Source organism: Pelophylax lessonae (genome assembly GCF_965119305.1).
Source record: "Pelophylax lessonae genome assembly, chromosome: 5".
Lineage (NCBI taxonomy): Eukaryota > Metazoa > Chordata > Amphibia > Anura > Ranidae > Pelophylax > Pelophylax lessonae.
Window position 1 is genome coordinate 455,018,509 of NC_138772.1, and position 18,786 is coordinate 455,037,294.

The following is an 18,786-nucleotide window of genomic DNA, read 5'->3' on the forward strand; positions in this document are numbered from 1 at the left end:
GACAAGTAATACAATATAGTGAAGGTTTTGCAAGATTTGGAGTATATACAGCATATATATATATATATATATATATATATATATACAGTATATACAAAAGTGAGTACACCCCTCACAATTTTGTAAATATTTTATTATATCTTTTCATGTGACAACACTGAATAAATTACACTTTGCTACCATGTAAATTAGTGAGTGTACAGCTTGTATAACAGTGTAAATTTGCTGTCCCCTCAAAATAACTCAACACACATCCATTAATGTCTAAACCACTGGCAACAAAAGTTACATAGTTACATAGTTACATAGTTTGTGAGGTCGAAAAAAGACATCAGTCCATCTAGTTCAACCTATGATGTGTGTGTGTGTTTGCTGTTAACCGTACATTGTATACCCCTGTATGTTGTGGTCTTTAAGGTGCCCATATAATAGTTTTTTGTTAGTGAAGTGAGTACACCCTTAAGAGAAAATGTCCAAATTGGGCCCAACTAGCCATTTTCTCTCCCTGGTGTCATGTGACTCATTAGTGTTACAAGGTGTGAATGGGGAGCAGGTGTGTTAAATTTGGTGGTATCACTCTCACTCTGTCATACTAGTCCCTGGAAGTTCAACATGGCACCTCATGGCAAAGAACTCTCTGAGGATCTGAAAAAAAGAATTGTTGCTCTACATAAAGATGGCCTAGGCTATAAGAAGATTGCCAAGAACCTGAAACTGAGCTGCAGCACGATGGCCAAGACCATACAGCGTTTTAACAGGACAGGTTCAACTCAGAATAGGCCTCGCCATGGTCGATCAAAGAAGTTGAGTACACATGCTCAGCGTCAGATCCAGAGATTGTCTTTGGGAAATAGACGTATGAGTTGTGCCAGCATTGCTGCAGAGGTTAAAGGGGAGGAGGGTCAGCCTGTCAGTGCTCAGACCATATGCCACACACTGCATCAAATTGCTCTGCGTGACTGTCATTCCAGAAGGAAGCCTCTTCTAAAGATGATGCACAAGAAAGCCCACAAACAGTTTGCAGAAAACAAGCAGGCTAAGGACATGGATTACTGGAACCGTGTCCTGTAATCTGATGAGACCAAGATAGACTTATTTGGTTCAGATGGTGTCAAGCGTGTGTGGTGGCAACCAGGGGAGGCGTACAATGACAAGTGTATCTTGCCTACAGTCAAGCATGGTGGAGAGAGTGTCATGGTCTGGGGCTGCATGAGTGCTGCCAGCACTAAGAAGCTACAGTTCATTGAGGGAAACATGAATGCCAACATGTACTGTGACAAACTGAAGCAGAGCATGATCCCCTCCCTTTGGAGACTGGGCCGCAGGGCAGTATTCCAACATTATAATGACCCCAAACACACCTCCAAGTTGACCACTGCTTGCTAAAGAAGCTGAGGGTAAAGATGATGGACTAGCCAAGCATGTCTCCAGACCTAAACCCTATTAAGCATCTGTGGGGCATCCTCAAATGGAAGGTGGAGGAGTGCAAGGTCTCTAACATCCACCAGCTCCATGATATAGAGGACTCCAGTGGCAACCTGTGAAGCTCTGGTGAACTCCATGCCCAAGAGGGTTAAGGCAGTGCTGGAAAATAATGGTGGGCACACAAAATATTGACACTTCAGGCTCAATTTGGACATTTACACTTAGGGGTGTACTCACTTTGATTTGCCAATGGTTTAGACATTAATGGCTGTGTGTTGAGTTATTTTGAGGGGACAGCAGATTTACACTGTTATACAAGCTGTACACTCACTACTTTACATTGTAGAAAAGTGTAATTTCTTCAGTGTTGTCACATGAAAAGATATAATAAAATATGTACAAAAATGTGAGGGGTGTACTCACTTTTGTGAGATACTGTATATATATATATATATATATATATATATATATATATATATATATATATATATATATATATATATAAAGGTGTGTGTAATTCTCACGCTGTCATATATTAATAGTTGAAGTGCCTAAAAAACCTTTAATGCCGCAGGTACTATTATTGTTAACCACACAATATTAGTGACTATAAAAGGGAGGAGGAGTGCCGCGCTTCAAAGGTGCATCTGTGCTCTTTTCAATATATATAAAATATAAAATCATATACATATATTTAACTACCTCAATACTGGGCACTTAAACCCCCTTCCTTCCCAGACCAATTTTCAGCTTTTAGCGCTGTTGCATTTTGAATGACAATTGCACGGACATGCAACACTGTACCTAAACCAAATTTGTGTCATTTTTTCCCCCCAAATAGAGCTTTCTTTTGGTGGTATTTGATCACCGCCAGGTTTTTTTCTTTTTTGGTGCACAAATATAAAAAGACGGAAAAGTTTGAAAAAAAAAAAAAGTTTTTTTGTTCAGGTTATAACATTTTGTAAATAGATATGTTTTTTCCTGCACTGATGAGCACTGATGATGCCGCACTGACAGGCACTGATGAGGAGACACTGATGGGGTGGCACTAATGGGGTGGCACTGATGGGGTGGCACTGATATGCAGCACTGATGGGCACTGATAGGTAGCACTGATATGCAGCACTGATGGGCACTGATATGTGGCACTGATAGATAGCACTGATATGCAGCAATGGTGGGCACTGATAGGCAGCGCTGATGGGCACTGATAGGCAGCACTGATGGGTACTGATCGGCAGCACTGATGGGCACTGATAGGTGGCACTGATGGGCGGCACAGATCGGCACTGATGGGCAGCACTGATTGGCACTGATGGGCACTGATAGGCAGCACTAGTGGGCAATAATGGGCACTGGTGGGCGGCACTGATAGATGGCAATAATGGGCACTGGTGGGCAGCACTGATAGATGGCATTGGTGGGCAGCACTGATAGGGAGGGCACCACTGGCAGGCTCTCTGAGCCCTGTTTGCCATCCCTGGTGGCCATGGTGGGCATCCCTGGTGGTCATGGGTGGGCATCCCTGGTGGCTCTAGTGGCACCCCCCCTCCCAGGGCTGCACTGGTAATCAATGTTCTGATTACCAGCACAGACCCCCCCCCGTGATCAGTGAGTAATTAGAAATACTCAATGATCCCCCCGGCTGCAGTATCGATCCTCTCTTCTTCTCCTCACTGACAGGATCTGTCAGGAGGAGAAGAGATCGAAGCCGTTACAACGGCTGTGTTTACATTACATGACGGCTGTAATTGGACACAGCCGTCATGTGATCAGGAGGGCCAATCACAGGGCCCTCCTGCCGCATCTTGTTGCTCTGTGTCCAAGGGACACAGGCACATCGAGATCGCGCCGCTGCGCGTGCCCGCGGCGGCGCGGTCTCGCTCCTTCTGAAGGACGTTCCGGAACGTCCGATCAGAAGGACGAGACTCCCACCCAGCCGTGTATGTACAGTGGCCGGGTGGGAGGTGGTTAATAAACCATCTTAAAAATAATAAATAGATTCCAAAAAAGTGATCTGTGCTTATATCGTTACACTGTATTCAACCAATACTTTAAGTCTCTTGTGGACTTATACAGAGACTTAAAGTATTGGTTGAATACAGTGTAAGGTTTTGCACTTGGGGACTAGAAACATTAAAGCACAATACACGTTAGGAGGGGAACCCTTGGGGGAATCAAATATGGAGAAGGATCTGGGAGTCTTGGTTGATGATAGACTAGGCAACAGCTTGCAATGTCAAGCGGCGGCTACCAAGGCTAGCAGAATATTAGCATGCATAAAGAAAGGGATGTTTTCCAGAGATAAGACTATAATCCTTCCACTTTATAAAACTCTGGTCCAACCGCATCTGGAGTATGCTGTCCAGTTCTGGTCGCCAGTCCTCAGAAGGGATGTGTTGGAGCTGGAGAGAGTACAGAGAAGGGAAACTAAACTAATTAGGGGACTGGAGGACCTTGATTATGAAGAGCGTCTCCAATCGCTTGATTTATTCTCCCTGGAGAAGAGACGCCTAAGGGGGGACATGATAGCAATTTTTAAATTTCTCAATGGGGATCTCAGCTTAGAAAAAAAGCTGTTCAGTCGAAGGGATTGCATGAAGACTTGGGGGCACACAATGCGATTAGAGGAGAAGCGTTTTAACCTCAGGCAACGACGGGGGTTCTTTACTGTTAGGGCTACAAGATTGTGGAATTCTCTACCACAAGAAGTGGTTTCTGCGGGTAGTATGGTGGCTTTCAAAAGACTATTAGACATACATCTCAAAGAACAGAACATTCAGGGGTATGTGAGATGATTACAGCCACACACACCTACACAGGTTGAACTGGATGGACTATTGTCTTTATTCAACCTCACCTACTATGTAACTATGTAAGTGTAACAATATAAGCACAGATCACTTTTTTGGAATCTATTTCTTATTATTAAGATGGTTTATTAAATATATGTATATGATTTTATACACTAGCATAAGCAAGGTAATATTTATATGAATTGTTCACAGTAAGCATACATTTTATCTATTTATTTTGACACTAAGACACTTTTACACAGATATTTGCACAATTATTTATATTTATATTTTATATATATTTAAAAGAGCACAGATGCACCTTTGAAGCGCGGTACTCCTCCTCCCTTTTACAGTTATATATATATATATATATATATAGGGTTCCCATGGTTAATCCCTTATCTAATGTCATGGGGTCTTGAGTCAAGTGATTTTTATCTTTGTACTTTTTGATATTATAGTTCCCTCTTTATCTATCATTTGGATTCTCTGCATTTGTATACTCTTATCCTAAAGGATCTTGTTACCACAAGATACAGTATTCTTACCTTATGGATAATATCCTGCTTTGGGACAGCTTTTTAAAAAATATTGTGAATTTAAGGCCAATACATTGTGGTTAGATTTTATAAAATATGTCTCTAAATGATAAGTATATTTCGATCTGCATCTCAAATGCCCAAGGACCATTTATGATCACAGTTACATAATAATCCTTTTGGAATATACCCTAAATATTTTGTTAACACACTATGGCTATTTTCCAATGTGTGTATCTTTAAAAGATGATCTTACCTTCATCCTGAAAGCCCAAAGGTTAACTGGGATTATTTTTACAGTTATATTACTTATGATTTTCCATGCATGTTTTTGTACATTTATCTTTTTGTGAATATTTATGATTTGTATGTTAAGCAGAGACAGTCTCCTTTACTATTACCAGTAAGTAATCTACATTTAGTTCAGTTACTCTATATCTTTGAATTGACATATTTGAACCTTATATTTATGTATATATTTGACATATTTTCTATATATGCTCTATTATATACTATATATTTTATTCAGGAACAGAAGTGTTGTTTGTTGAGGTTATTTCTTAAGATAATTATGGTCCCATTTGGATGCAATCTCTGCTAGGTATTTTCAATGTAAATGTAATTACCTCTGCTATATACTAACTATTATTTTTTGCTGTTTGTACCACCCTATTAGGTGGTTATCCTGTAAATTCATGGTCACATTGCTTAGTGGCTGTTTCTGCTTTTGAATTAGTTTTAATACGTATGGGGTTTTCTAAGCACATATCTTGAGTTGTCACCAAAATAAAGCTTTTCTGAATATAATATTTTGATTTTCTTGAGTTTATGTAGTACGCATAGTTATATTTTTTCAATTTTTTTGGAGAGACAGGTGAAGCTCCTATGATAAGTAGTATCTATTACTCAAGCAAAAACATACATAAATAATTTTTACACACATTTCACAGCTTAATTAGGAAATTAAAAATTCCTTCTTCTGAGACATTTAGCAAACAGTAACATTGGTAATTTCATGAAATTAAATTTGCTGAAATCATCCCCCCTAACCATAATGGCAGTCTCTAATGGTGTTTAAATGGATACCTAACTTAATTGTATTATGTTTGTCTCAAAGTTTGCCTAGCATCACAGCTACTCCATCAAACAACTACAGTACACACACAGCTAAAATATACTAGTTAAACACACCTTGCCAGACAGCAGAACAAAGATGTTGGCCTGAATTTTTTCTATTGTATTTAAACAATACAGGTTGGTCCCATCCCTTTGACAGTATGGGAGCAGAAAGAGATTGATGGACTCATCTCTCTTCTCTCTTCCACTCTGAGCAAGATCCTTATAATTACACTGTATGCAGGCCACTCTATTGTCCCCTAGTTATGTTTCTCCCTCTTCTAGTTTTACTGTAAACAATATGAAAGGGGACCAATACAAAGTCAAATGTAGAGACTTATACCAATTTAATTTATTTTAATTGCATTCAATTTTATTAAATACATAACTGCATTTGTTATTGTTTTACATCTGCCTGGAGTTCAGTTTTAAAGATATTTAAAAAATGTACAAGAAATTAGAAAAAAAAGTAACAAATCCCCAATGACGAAAAATTAGACTTTAAAGAGTAAGATTAAAAATAAAGCTGATATGATAAGCAGGAAATTATCAGCTTCTAAAGAAAAATACACTGCTTAAAGCGCTATCTATATATTTCTATGTGAAAACTACCACTCATAAAAAATGAAGAGACAGGTGGAGACTCAAAATCTTACAGACCAATAACATTCCTGTGAAGATCTAACCACTTCACAGCCTACTCAAGAAATCAACAACCAGGGACTTTGATCTTAATGTACGTGCAGATTAAATGCAGCCGGAAAAGCTTTTAAGAAGCTTATCTGCATACTAAGGTTAATGATACCATTTAATTAGTTGCATATTTAATTATGCTTCTTATTAAAAATGAGCAGTTTATTCAATTGGCTCCTCTTTGTGCTTGGCACATTTTCAAGGGAAACCACTGGAGCAGGAATTATGTGTAAAGAATAAAGCTCGCAGTTGTCAAACATGACAAAGCAGAAGCAAAATTAAAGCTAGTTAGCATTCTCCTTTCATTAACATTTTGCTTAATACTAAGATATCGAGAGTGCATCCAGAGCTTGTCAGCCTCACATAACCACAAGGATTTATTATGTCTAGGCAACAGAGCATGTAATGGTTAGGGGATCACTGACACTTTCATGTATGTAAATGACATTTTTCACGTGTTTGTAACAAACTGTAGAACTTCTGTTATTTCACCAAGAAGATAAAGATTCTATTCATGTGTTATATAAAGCATAATTATCCACACTCACTATAATATTTTGTACGATGAGTGTTATAGGAATGATATTAAAAATAAAATAAAAACAATTTATAAAAATATGGTGAATAACAGTTTGGAACCCCGCTATATGCTATATATATATATATATATCTATATATATATAGATATATATATATATCTATATATATATATGAAAAATAGGGGAATCATACAATCATCATCTAACTATTTTTTTACCCGCTTTAATTTTCAGTTCATCTGCTTGCTAATTTTTGCCTTGGGGTACCACAAAAAAGCACTTTCACTTACTTACTTTTACTTACCTTATTCCTCAGTCCAGTTTGCACCTCATTTCCACACAACCAGTGGGTAGTTTTGTTAATTTCCTCAGCATTAAAAATGACCCTTTGTGTAGTATCATCACTACTAACAGTGCAGAACCTCCTCCTGCTATTCATTCTTAACAGGTATGAAAACCAAATTCATATTGGAACAATGATATTAAAAAGCTTTCCCTTCTAAAAACATATATCCATTTATTTATCAATAATAAAGCCTATGTATAGTCACTTTTTTGGTGTTGGATGGATTGGGAAGGAAAAAACACTGTACCTTTACTTTTCCTATGTCTCCTATTGTGGAGATTTCTCTTCACTTCCTGTTTGGGTGATGTGACATTGAGTAAACCTCTTAAACAGTTGTCATAGGACCAGGTGTCCTCATTCTGTATCCCTGTTCTGGTGACATATTTTGGTTTCCCATCACTTTCTTGTCTCAGTGACACACACGGCAATAAAAACCTAAAGGAGAAGTATGGCCAAAGCTCTTTTTTTTGTAGGTCACAGAAGTGCATATAGTTCTGCACTTCTGTGACACAGATTCTGTGACATCACAGAGCAGGTCCAGGCTCTGCCGGGATCCCGACAATAATGTTGGAATCCACCCAGATGCATGATTGGCAGCTGGCTCAGCCTCTCAGCGTGCCACTGAGAGCCAAAGCCAGCTGCTTCTGTCCCCTGCACAGTCCAGCGCTCCAGTGAGCGCTGAAGGGGCAGAACACAAAGTGGTCACTGACAGTTACCCCTTTGTGGTCAGAACGGACCCAAGAACTGAGCAGTCAGTGGTCTTTGAGCTCAGTTCTCAGCTTAGAGGTAGCAGGGGACAAATGCAGCATGAGATTTATTCTGCATCTACATAGATAAGTATAGCTGTTTTTTCACTTCTCTTTAAAACATTGGTTTTAACACTACCCTGCTGCATCCAAAATGAAACAAAAATTGTGGCTATACATACGCGTTATCTGACCCAAGCATCTTGTCATTTGCTTACATAAATATATTTCATTGAATTAATCCGAACTGTAAATCATCGCAAAACAGATATGTACTTTTTTGTTAGATAGTCTATTCAGTCCTTTTATCCCTTCCATGTTAAATATCAAAGCTTTAGAAATTCAAGAAATCCCTTCAACAGAAAGCTTAACACAAAGTCACAAAGCAACTTTTGACCAATTAACATTAATTGGATTTTTTTTTTACAAAAAATATCTAGCTGCTTAATTAAAAAAAAAAAAAAATACGTCTCTGCTCTGTCTTGCATGGCACCACTGTTCAGTGCTCTAACTTTCATTTTTATATGCCACTGTCTCCAGGATCTACTTTCAACTACTTTCAACCAGGCTCATATCCAGAATTATCTCCCTTGGGCAGAAAGTGCTGGGGGGTGGGGCCTATTTTTTATGGTAGGGAGATATTAGCAGAATTTTGGAAAAATGAAAAGACAGCATGTGATTTAATGCACAAAAATTGACATTACATTTTTAAAGTGAATACCTCAGTAAACTAGAGAAGAGGTAAATACAGTATGTACAATAAATATCCAGTTAAAACCCTTCTTGTCAATGACATGTAATAGTGCAATATTTGGGAAATTGAAATGCTAGATTTGCATCAGGATTTGGGGTTAAAGTGGTTCTAAAGCCTAAATGCATTCTATGCATTAAAGTGGATATAAACCCCATTTATGAAATCTGACCTGGGCACATATATCTGTAGTATTTACCTATCTCTCTCCAAAGCCCTAAGTCCCGTGTCTTTCCGCTGTTCCGTTCCACTGTTATCAGCATGATAACTTCTGACAAATTCTCCAACACAGGAGGTAAAAGCAGCTGAAAATGTGTGTTGGGGTGGGTTCAGAGAGATAGATTAGCAGAGAGCTGGTCTATTCACAGCTCTGCATGTTTATTACTTCCTCTGCCTATGTGGAGGGGGAGGGGTCCTTTCCTCCAATCAGCTGTGACACAGTGTATGCCAAGACTCCACACCCAGTGCTGGAACAGGAAGAAAACATTTTTAAAATGACATTCACTTTCTAAACAGTGTACAAAGCTGACAACAGCAGATATACAAATTAAACTTATGTATGGAGATTAGCTTAATCTCTGTGTATCATTTGAGGCTGTTCACTTCACTGGTTATATGTGAGGGTTTACATCAACTTTAAGGTAAAACCTTCTGTATACAGAATCCCCTCCCAGAATCCCCCCCAGCACCCCCTTATACTTACCTCAGCCCATTCTTAATTCAGTGCTGTGCATAAGAGCAGCTTCTCTCTCAGCTCCATCCCTCCTTTCTGGGCAGATTGATAACTGCAGAAGCAACTGGTTCCCATTTATGTCAGTCAAATCATGTGATAAGGGAGTCGTGGCAGAGCCGAGCCATCCTGTCTGTGTTAATGGCACAGGAGCAAGCCTGCATGAGTGCCCCCATAGTAAGTGGCTTCCTATGGGGGCACTTGCTAAAGAGGAGAGGTCAGGAGCACTGGCGAGGGACCTGAGAAAAGGAGGATTCCATTGCACAGAGCAGGTAAGTATAACATGTTTATTATTTTAACAGAAAAAAAGAAGCTTTCCTATCACTTTAAGATAGCATTATTATGATCATCCCCGTAATATGTACCTAATTTAGTCTAATTACTTCATTTACTTTATTTTTAACAGGCAGCAAAGAACATCTGAAAACAGATGACGTAAAATAATATTCTAGATCATTTTTGCACTCATTGTAAATTTTACTGGCCACCAAAACACACCATACTATTTAATATAACTGAAAACATACCCAGCGGCTTACGTTACTTATATATTTGTTCAAATCTTTCTGTTTTATTTTAGTTTTCTAGTTCAAAATACATTCTGGGTGCTGTATGTTGGATATCATTGATAGCAACACTCACAAGAACCAAGTTCCTTTCTGAACTGTAATAACTTATTCTTGAAAGTATAACTTCATCTGAAATTAATCAACTTGGAATTCATTATGCTGAATAAAGACTAGACTGTCATGTGAAGTATGCTGGAAAGTTTTACAAAATCTAAAATAATGTCAGAGAAGCAATGAGCATAATGGAATTCTTTAGCTCTGGTGTCAACATTTTGATTTTCCTTTGCAAGCTTTTGCTGCCTTGTAAATAATTGTTATTTTCGATCTCCTTTTCTGACAGTTTCATACAGCTCTTTTATTGTTGATTGCTTGGAAGCTTACAGAGTAAAGTGATAGGGACTACAGGAAAGGATCAGGTAATCTGTATTCTTTAAAATGAAAATACCTTCTTACAAGTGTTTTTTATGCTCTTCACATTTAAAATTAATTATTATTTACTTTGCAGGTTTTAGTTAAGATGTTTGGAGTTTTGGTGCTATTTGGCTTTCTCCAAGCCAACAAGAAGACAAGCAAATACATGGCTGTAAGGGAAAGTTATGTTTTATTAAAGTGTAAATGTGATAGCGGTGCACTATTCATATACCTGTATGTTGCACTATTCATATGTTTTATTAAAGTCATGGTGTATTGTGATTCCTCTTAACAAACAAAAAAAGAGAAATGTCTCCAGACTAGAAGAGGCACCTTAAAACACTTTCAACCTTATAGTGGACACACACATATTGGACATTTATAATTTTGTATTTTCTAATACATTTTTTGGGGACAGCTCCCTTCATTTCTGGGGTTCTCACGTAGGCAAAAAATGCCATCCTAATCACCCGGAACCTCCTATGATACTAAAATAATGCAATCCAGGAGGCTTTGACATACTCTCAAGAGCATGTGCCACTGTGTGTAATCAGGGAGCTGTTTTTTTCTTCCTGGTTCTGCAGTACATGTGAGTCCTCATGGGTGTGGCTACAAGAGACAGTGGGCTCTTGATGATGCAAGTTAAGAAGATGGAGCACAGGACCTAGCGTAAGTCAGCAGATTGATGAAATGGGTGTGTCTACAAGAGACAGTGGGCTCTTGATGATTCAAGTTAAGAAGATGGAGCACAGGACCTAGCGTAAGTCAGCAGATTGATGAAATGCCGCAGGACAGCACTGGATTTGCTGGTGTGAAATTTGTGGAAAACCTGGGAAACCATGTACAACAGGTAAAGTTCCTCTTTTGACACACCTTAAAAAGATAGGCTACTTTCAACAATTAGATGGAAATTAAGTAAGACAGGAAAGGGTATAGCATTAACAAAATTTTATGTAAATACTGTAACAAACAAATCCTGAGACACCTTATTTCCTTGTTATTTGAATGAATACCCTGGCAGCCTTTCATTCAGGGAGTCTTTAGGCAAAGTAAAGAAAAACTCTGCTGGCATCAGTGCCTACAATGCAGGGCTGCTGAAGGTCATGTGACCTAACACAGAGTTAAAGTCATAAAGTCATATGATCTGGAATTAAAGTGATTTTAAAGACTCAATGTGTTTTACCTTCATGCATTCTATGGTAAAAAAAAACTTCTATATTCAGTGCCCCCCCAATACTTACCTGAGCTACCTCTCGATCCAGCGATGTGCACAACAGCTGAGCTTCTCCCAAGACTCTCATTCCTCATTGGCTGAGACAGCAGCGGGAGCCATTGGGAGGGAGCAAGTCACAACTCTGTGTGTCTTAAGGATGCATAGAGCTGGACTAGGGGGTCAGCATGAACCAGTTCCCTATAGAGCAAGTGGGTTGCCATTAGGGGCATTGGCTGAAGAGGAGGAACGCGGGCGGGGGACCCAAAAAGAGGAGGATCTGGGAGGAACACGGGCGGGGGACCCAAAAAGAGGAGGATCTGGGCTACTCTGTGCAAAACCACTGCACAGAGCAGGTAAGTATGACATGTTTGTTATTATATTTTTTGATTGAACCTTTGATGTCGCTTTAGAGCACTATGGGATCTCATGACAGTGGTGGTGTTATTCTCCCCTGAACCTGCTATCACATTTGAAATCCGCACACCCAAGTCATTTCACAGCAATCTGTGAGTTAATGCACTACAACTCCCATCTTTCACTGTGGCAGACAGACTTGTAATTTCAATAACATGCAGATCAGCATGCTCACAGCCCATTCACACTCCCTCCAGCATTAAAACTATAGAAAACCAAAAAATGTATGGGACTTTAAATCTACATTCAAGAGTATATTAGACACAAACTCAAGAAATATAATATATCACAATTTTATTAGATATCACATATGAAAAACCACTTGCCGACCGCCCACGCAGATTTACTGCAGCAGGGCGGCTTGGCTGCGCATAATCACGTACATGTATGTGATTTTATGCACACAGTCTCGGTTGCGCGAGCGATGCCGGAGCAGCTCTCCCGCCATTTGAGCTTTGAGCCACCATTTCAAAACACATGTCATGCTGGGAGAGAAGTTCAGAGTATAGAAGCTGGGTAAGCTATTCATTGTGGAATTCACTCTTATATTTATTCCTATATTTCTTGTTATACATTGATGCCCTATTTTCTTCTATAAGGATATCTCTATAATTTAACCTACCATAGCTTCTGCCTATTGGAGGTATACCCATTTTCCACAATGAAGTTTGTTCCTGCTCTGAACTTCCTTTCCCTTTATAAGTTACATGAACCCATTTAACCCTTGCACTTTAAAGCTGTAGTAAGAATATAACAGGGTTTTTACCTCTGCGCTCCTAAATCCACCCCCCCCCCCATTCACTATCCTACACACACACAAACACACACACAAACACACACTGCCCATGGCATTCTGCCATGTAATGAGTAAATGTCTCATACATATTTATTGTATGCAATTACAGTAATTTTTAGAGCATCTAAGGCCTCGATGAAGCGGGGTTACCCGCGGAACGCGTTGGCCAATCACCCAGATCCCAAGGCCAAGATAGATATCTATGTGGATATCCAACTCGTAAATATATTTTTAAAACTAGCTTTTTAACATATGTGATATCTAATGAAATAAAATAATAAGAAAATTGTTATATTTTTATATAGTCCTTGAGTTTGTGTCTAATATACCCTTAAATGTACATTTAAAGTCCCATACACTTTTTGGTTTTCTATTGTTACTTTTGGGGACAATACTTTCTATGGGAAGGTCCTGTATAACACCCCATTCCCACACACCAAATTCAGCTTTAAAACTAGAAACCCATACAGAGTTAAGGGCAGACAGCTGGAGAGAGAGTTTGCAGGGAAGAATAGTATGTTAAGAGCATAGGTCAAGAGTAAGTAACACACCGACTGCAGAGGTAAAGGCTATGTAACACTAGAAAATAGTGTATTTGGTATTGATATATTAAATACATAACTCTGCTTGCCACCCATTAAACATTTTCTGCTTTTGGCTGTTACCTTTGAGACTGTAGCAGCTTTCTACTGCCATTTATTGTCGCAGAGACAAGCTCCCCAATTTGTCTGTAGGAGACCAATCAATCTATAGCTTTTCTGTTTTCTTAGTTAAGGATAGAAAAGTGAGGACTACATACAATTATTTAGTACAAAAATCTAAATATCTGGTAATTTACCATTATTCAATAAATACCTACATTTAACCACATTGAACACAGTATTTTTATAATCCATATAACAACTGGTGCAAAAATAGGTCTATCTATCTATCTATCTATCTATCTATCTATCTATCTATCTATCTATCTATCTATCTATCTATCTATCTATCTATCTATCTATCTATCTATCTATCTATCTATCTATCTATCTATCTATCTATCTATCTATCTATCTATCTATCTATCTATCTATCTATCTATCTATCTATCTATCTATCTATCTATCTATCAAAAGCATCTCTTTTGCACATTTTCAAGTGAAAAAATGAAAAAACTACATCTGCAGAAACTCAAATGAAAAAGCAGAAAGTCACACAAAAGTGAGGATAGTTTGAAGCTCCATTAGCCATCTACCTATCTAGATATCATGAAACACTATGGAAATATCATATTATATTTCTTTTAAACAAAAGCCAAGTCTTGTTATAAAACATCACTTTGCTTGGCACTCAAATGCCCCAAATTTTAATCTCTTAAAATCAAACATATGCTATGTAAACACGATAAAAAGAATCATGTTTCTGATTTTTACACTTTGCAGGCCTGCATGCTGCTTACAAGATAATTTGTTTGAAGTAGTTCAGAAGCTTCAGCTGTTTCCACGTACCACTGGAAAGTTACAAAATAACAAATTTTATTTTCAAAGAACATTTAAAGTCTGACCTGTTTCATTGCTTTTTGCACAGCTGGGAAGGGATATACAATCCACAGACTAAGGAAATTGCTCAACTGTTATACTCATATGTTACCCATACGCTGCCATATTCACTAAATATTTTTCCAGTAGGCATAAGAGGAGGAAATTGAACTACAATCCCCCAAATCATTAGCAGCAAAGTCACTCATAAGGAAAATATGTAGACAACGTTATGCAAATCTTTGGATTTGAAAAGAATAATACATCCAAAATGAGAAGCTTCACGTTCTGAAGATCTACTCCTGCTTCTTTGATTTAGAACAGAAAATTAAATAAAATAGTACAGGTTAGGAGACCCAAACATTATCGACTGAGAGCTTAGTAAAACAGAAACATGCTTTTCCTTAGAGGAATTTCTGGTAAGTTTAATTTACAAAACAAGGCAGCATGTTGAAGTGGTTTACCAGAGATCTGCTCACCGTGCATTGCTTCTTAATTTTAAGGCTTATGCAGATGATTGCTTGTCCTTAACTGCCCATCTAGCTAACATGAAATGTGTGGTGAAATGTTGCTTTTAGTTCAAATTCCTGGTAAAAAAAAAAAACAGATCTAAAAGACAGGGTGGGCATTGCATCCTAGGACAATGAGAGAAATTGTTATTAGCAATAAAGTTCTGTAAACCACTATTATCTACATCATTTAGCAACCCACAAAGGATTCATTTTAGGGCTCTTAGCCCCATCCACAGTAGGGTAAGTATATCACATACAAAATGCTTTAGCAATAAAGTTGTAGTAGGCATATACAGTATATACAATTATACAATAAGTAGAAATATCCAAGTATGTCACATCAAACATAATACAGCTTAGTTGTTCACTCCACTGTTGAATTCATCCAACAAAATACATGTGTATAGGTACAGTGAGCACCACTTGCATCATATAGCAGCTGATGCTCAGATATTGTCAGGGCCTGCTGTGTCTGGCAATGACCCTGCTTGCTGAGCCACCTGGAATGTTGGATAGTTCTTTGGATGAATTCCTTGAGTGATCCTGCCTTGAATCTTGTTTGTCTTAAATCTTGAACTTTTTGCTCCTCCCATGAACTTCTTGATTTAAGTCATGTCTCTGCACTTCACATTTGCCAGATTTTTGTGCTTCCTCAAACCAATATCTTGCTTTTGTCTCTCCTGCTGCTGTCCTAATCTTCGTTACCATTTTTACCGACCTTTGGCTTGTTCCTCTACAACACTTTTACTTAATCTCAACCTGCAACTACTCGTTACTGACCTTTGGCATTTTTCTCGACTACACTTCTGCTTGATCCCCACCTGCTATACCTGCTACTGAACCCCCGGCTTACTCACCTCCTGGTGGAGCGATCATGAGGACCGCGACCTGGTACTCACACAAAAAAGTCCATCTCCACCATCAGAAGCTCTGGTGAATATAGGTATAGTACTTAGACCCTGCACCTCAGGTTAACCCGTTTCATCAGCCAGGGTGACCTGCGTGTATAGCTGTCCCGCAGATGCGTGATGCGATATAGACAGACAGGAAGATTTATTGCAAGTTGCAAGAGGATTCGCTAGGGAGATGAAAGCTAGGATAGACAATGTCATTCAGAACAGGGCATAATTGATAAAAAAAAAAACTAAAACAAACTTGACTTTTCAATAACCCCATTGCTTTGTTGACTCTGTAAGATTCACAAGCACCCAACAAAATGACAGATACATGGCTGATAACAAAAAATAAGACCAACCAGTAAGTGCACTGGACAAAACTGGAGGACCCATTAAAATGTAATTAATATATATATATATATATATATATATATATATATATATATATATATATATATATATATATATATTAAAGTCACATCAACATTAAGAATAGTATTATTTTCAATCAATAAAAATACTTTTTCTTTAAAATGATTGCACCAACCAATGGCGCTGCAGTGCCTGAAGCTGGCCTTCCAGTTTGTGCACCTGTGGCAGAACTTCAGTGGGAACACATCAGTGTGTGATGAAGATGTGGTCAGCTACATATCAGGGCAGCTGGGCAGTCCTAATGCTATGCTCTCATTAGGGCCAGATAGATTGAATTAACTTGGGTAATGTTTGAATAGTCCCCCACTGCAAGAGTTGAATGTTTGTTGACTCTAGGTGGTGAGGAATAGGATGTAATATTTATCTTACTTCTCTCTCCAGCAGGCTCTGGTGATTTCCTCCACTCTGGGTTGTGGGCAGTCCCTTGTGGTCCTGACGCACAATGCAGGGCTATTGGCTCAGCATTGTACTTGATGACATCCTATTCCTCCCTGGCCAGAGAATGTTAAAGAAGAGGCTTTAAAGGAACTGGTTGCACAGATGTAGGAAGTCTGCTGGAGTAAGGAATAACTGGTTTGAATGTCCTTCCTGTGATCCTCTGTACAAGGCAGCAAAGTGAATAGAAGGTTCATCTCATCTGTGTGCTGCTTCTCCTTCTTTGATGAGTAGGAAAGCAGGATTGTTTTTGTGACCTAGCTGTGCTTGGATTAATGAAATACCTTCACATGTAAATCGGTTCCTATAAGAGTATTTCAACTGTGTATGTAGCTTCTTGCTTAGAGTTCAGCTAAAGCACTAATGTAACAATATCAAGGGAATAATAATACCTCTTACTGAATTTTTCCAAAAATTGAGACCGTACAAACCTCACAGTGGGACCATCTTAGGTTAGAGCACATATGTAGATATAATTTTCTTTACAATAACTCTATGTTAAAAATAACTTCAGGAACATTCGCCTACTTGACTAGTTTCTTGTTATACAAAGTCTTGCTCAGGGGATCTCAGTTTATGGGCAAATAAGGTAGGAAGAAATGTTCATATTTTCTTTGTGACAAGCCCTACTGCATCAGTTAAACCCATTTACAGTTACTGAATGTGGATTGAGATAAAGTAAGGAAACACCTGATCTGAAGTCAAGCAAATAAACAGATCTACATAAAAAAAATGTGTCTTCCTCCTGTAGCAACCAATCAGATAATTGCTGTTGATTTTTTTTTTCTTTTTTTTTCTTGGCCAATTTGTAAAAATATGAAAGGATTTAATTGGCGGTCATTGGGGCAACACAACAGTTCTCTTGATTCAATGTGGCCCTGATGTAGACATTATCAATAAATGGATTTTCAACCACTTGTTAGAGACAGTACCTCCCAGCTATATTACTTTATTTGTGTATGCCAATTCGATTATTTTACACCCATTTAAAAATTATAAATAGTCAATATATTAATGCTTTCAGACAAATGTACAAACTGTATTTTTGCTTTGCAAGTTGAGCACAGCCCTATTTTATATATGAATGTCCATGGCAATTTTCCCTTCTTCCCGCATTTCGGATTCCTGAGAACTGTGCAGCTGTTTTCTTAATGAGGAGATTAGTGAAGACATTTATGTATTCTAAATGTTAAAATAACACAATTAATAATACTTTACTAATAGCACCAGTAGATGCATTAATGGCATAAAACACTAATGGCGAACAAGATTCTTTATTATTTTACCTTATTAAGCTTTTATCTTTTCCTCTATTTCTTCCTTTGTTGTTTTTACAGTATGCTGACACTGGAAGAGGATAACCATTTTCATTAAAACAGAGAAAGCATTCTTAAATTGCTGCATGTGAAAAAATAGCTGCAGAGAAGTTATTCTGGGGTTTGTAATATATTTTAGGATTTACATGTGTGCTGTGTAAACATTAATGTTCCCATGGTGTTTGTGATAGAAAAGTGTACATGCAATATTTTCTTGCATAGAAAGCTGTTAAAGGGATAGTTTTTAAAACAAAGTTAGGAAAAACATTGGTTGAACATTATAAGCATACAGTGGTATTATTTTATACTTATATAAAAATAATCATATATATATTCATTTTTGGTGTGGTTTCCAGCAAAATGCATATTTAGTGATAAATGTTATATGGATAACACACTTTAACCTCTTCAGTACCGGGCACTTTCACCTCATTCCTGCCCAGGCTAATTTTCAGATTTCAGCATTGTCACACTTTGAATGACAATTGCACGGTCATGCAACACTGTACTAAAATGAAATTTTGATATTTTTTTGAGACAGAAAAAAACTTCCTTTGGGGGTATTTAATCACCACTGTTTATTTTTTTA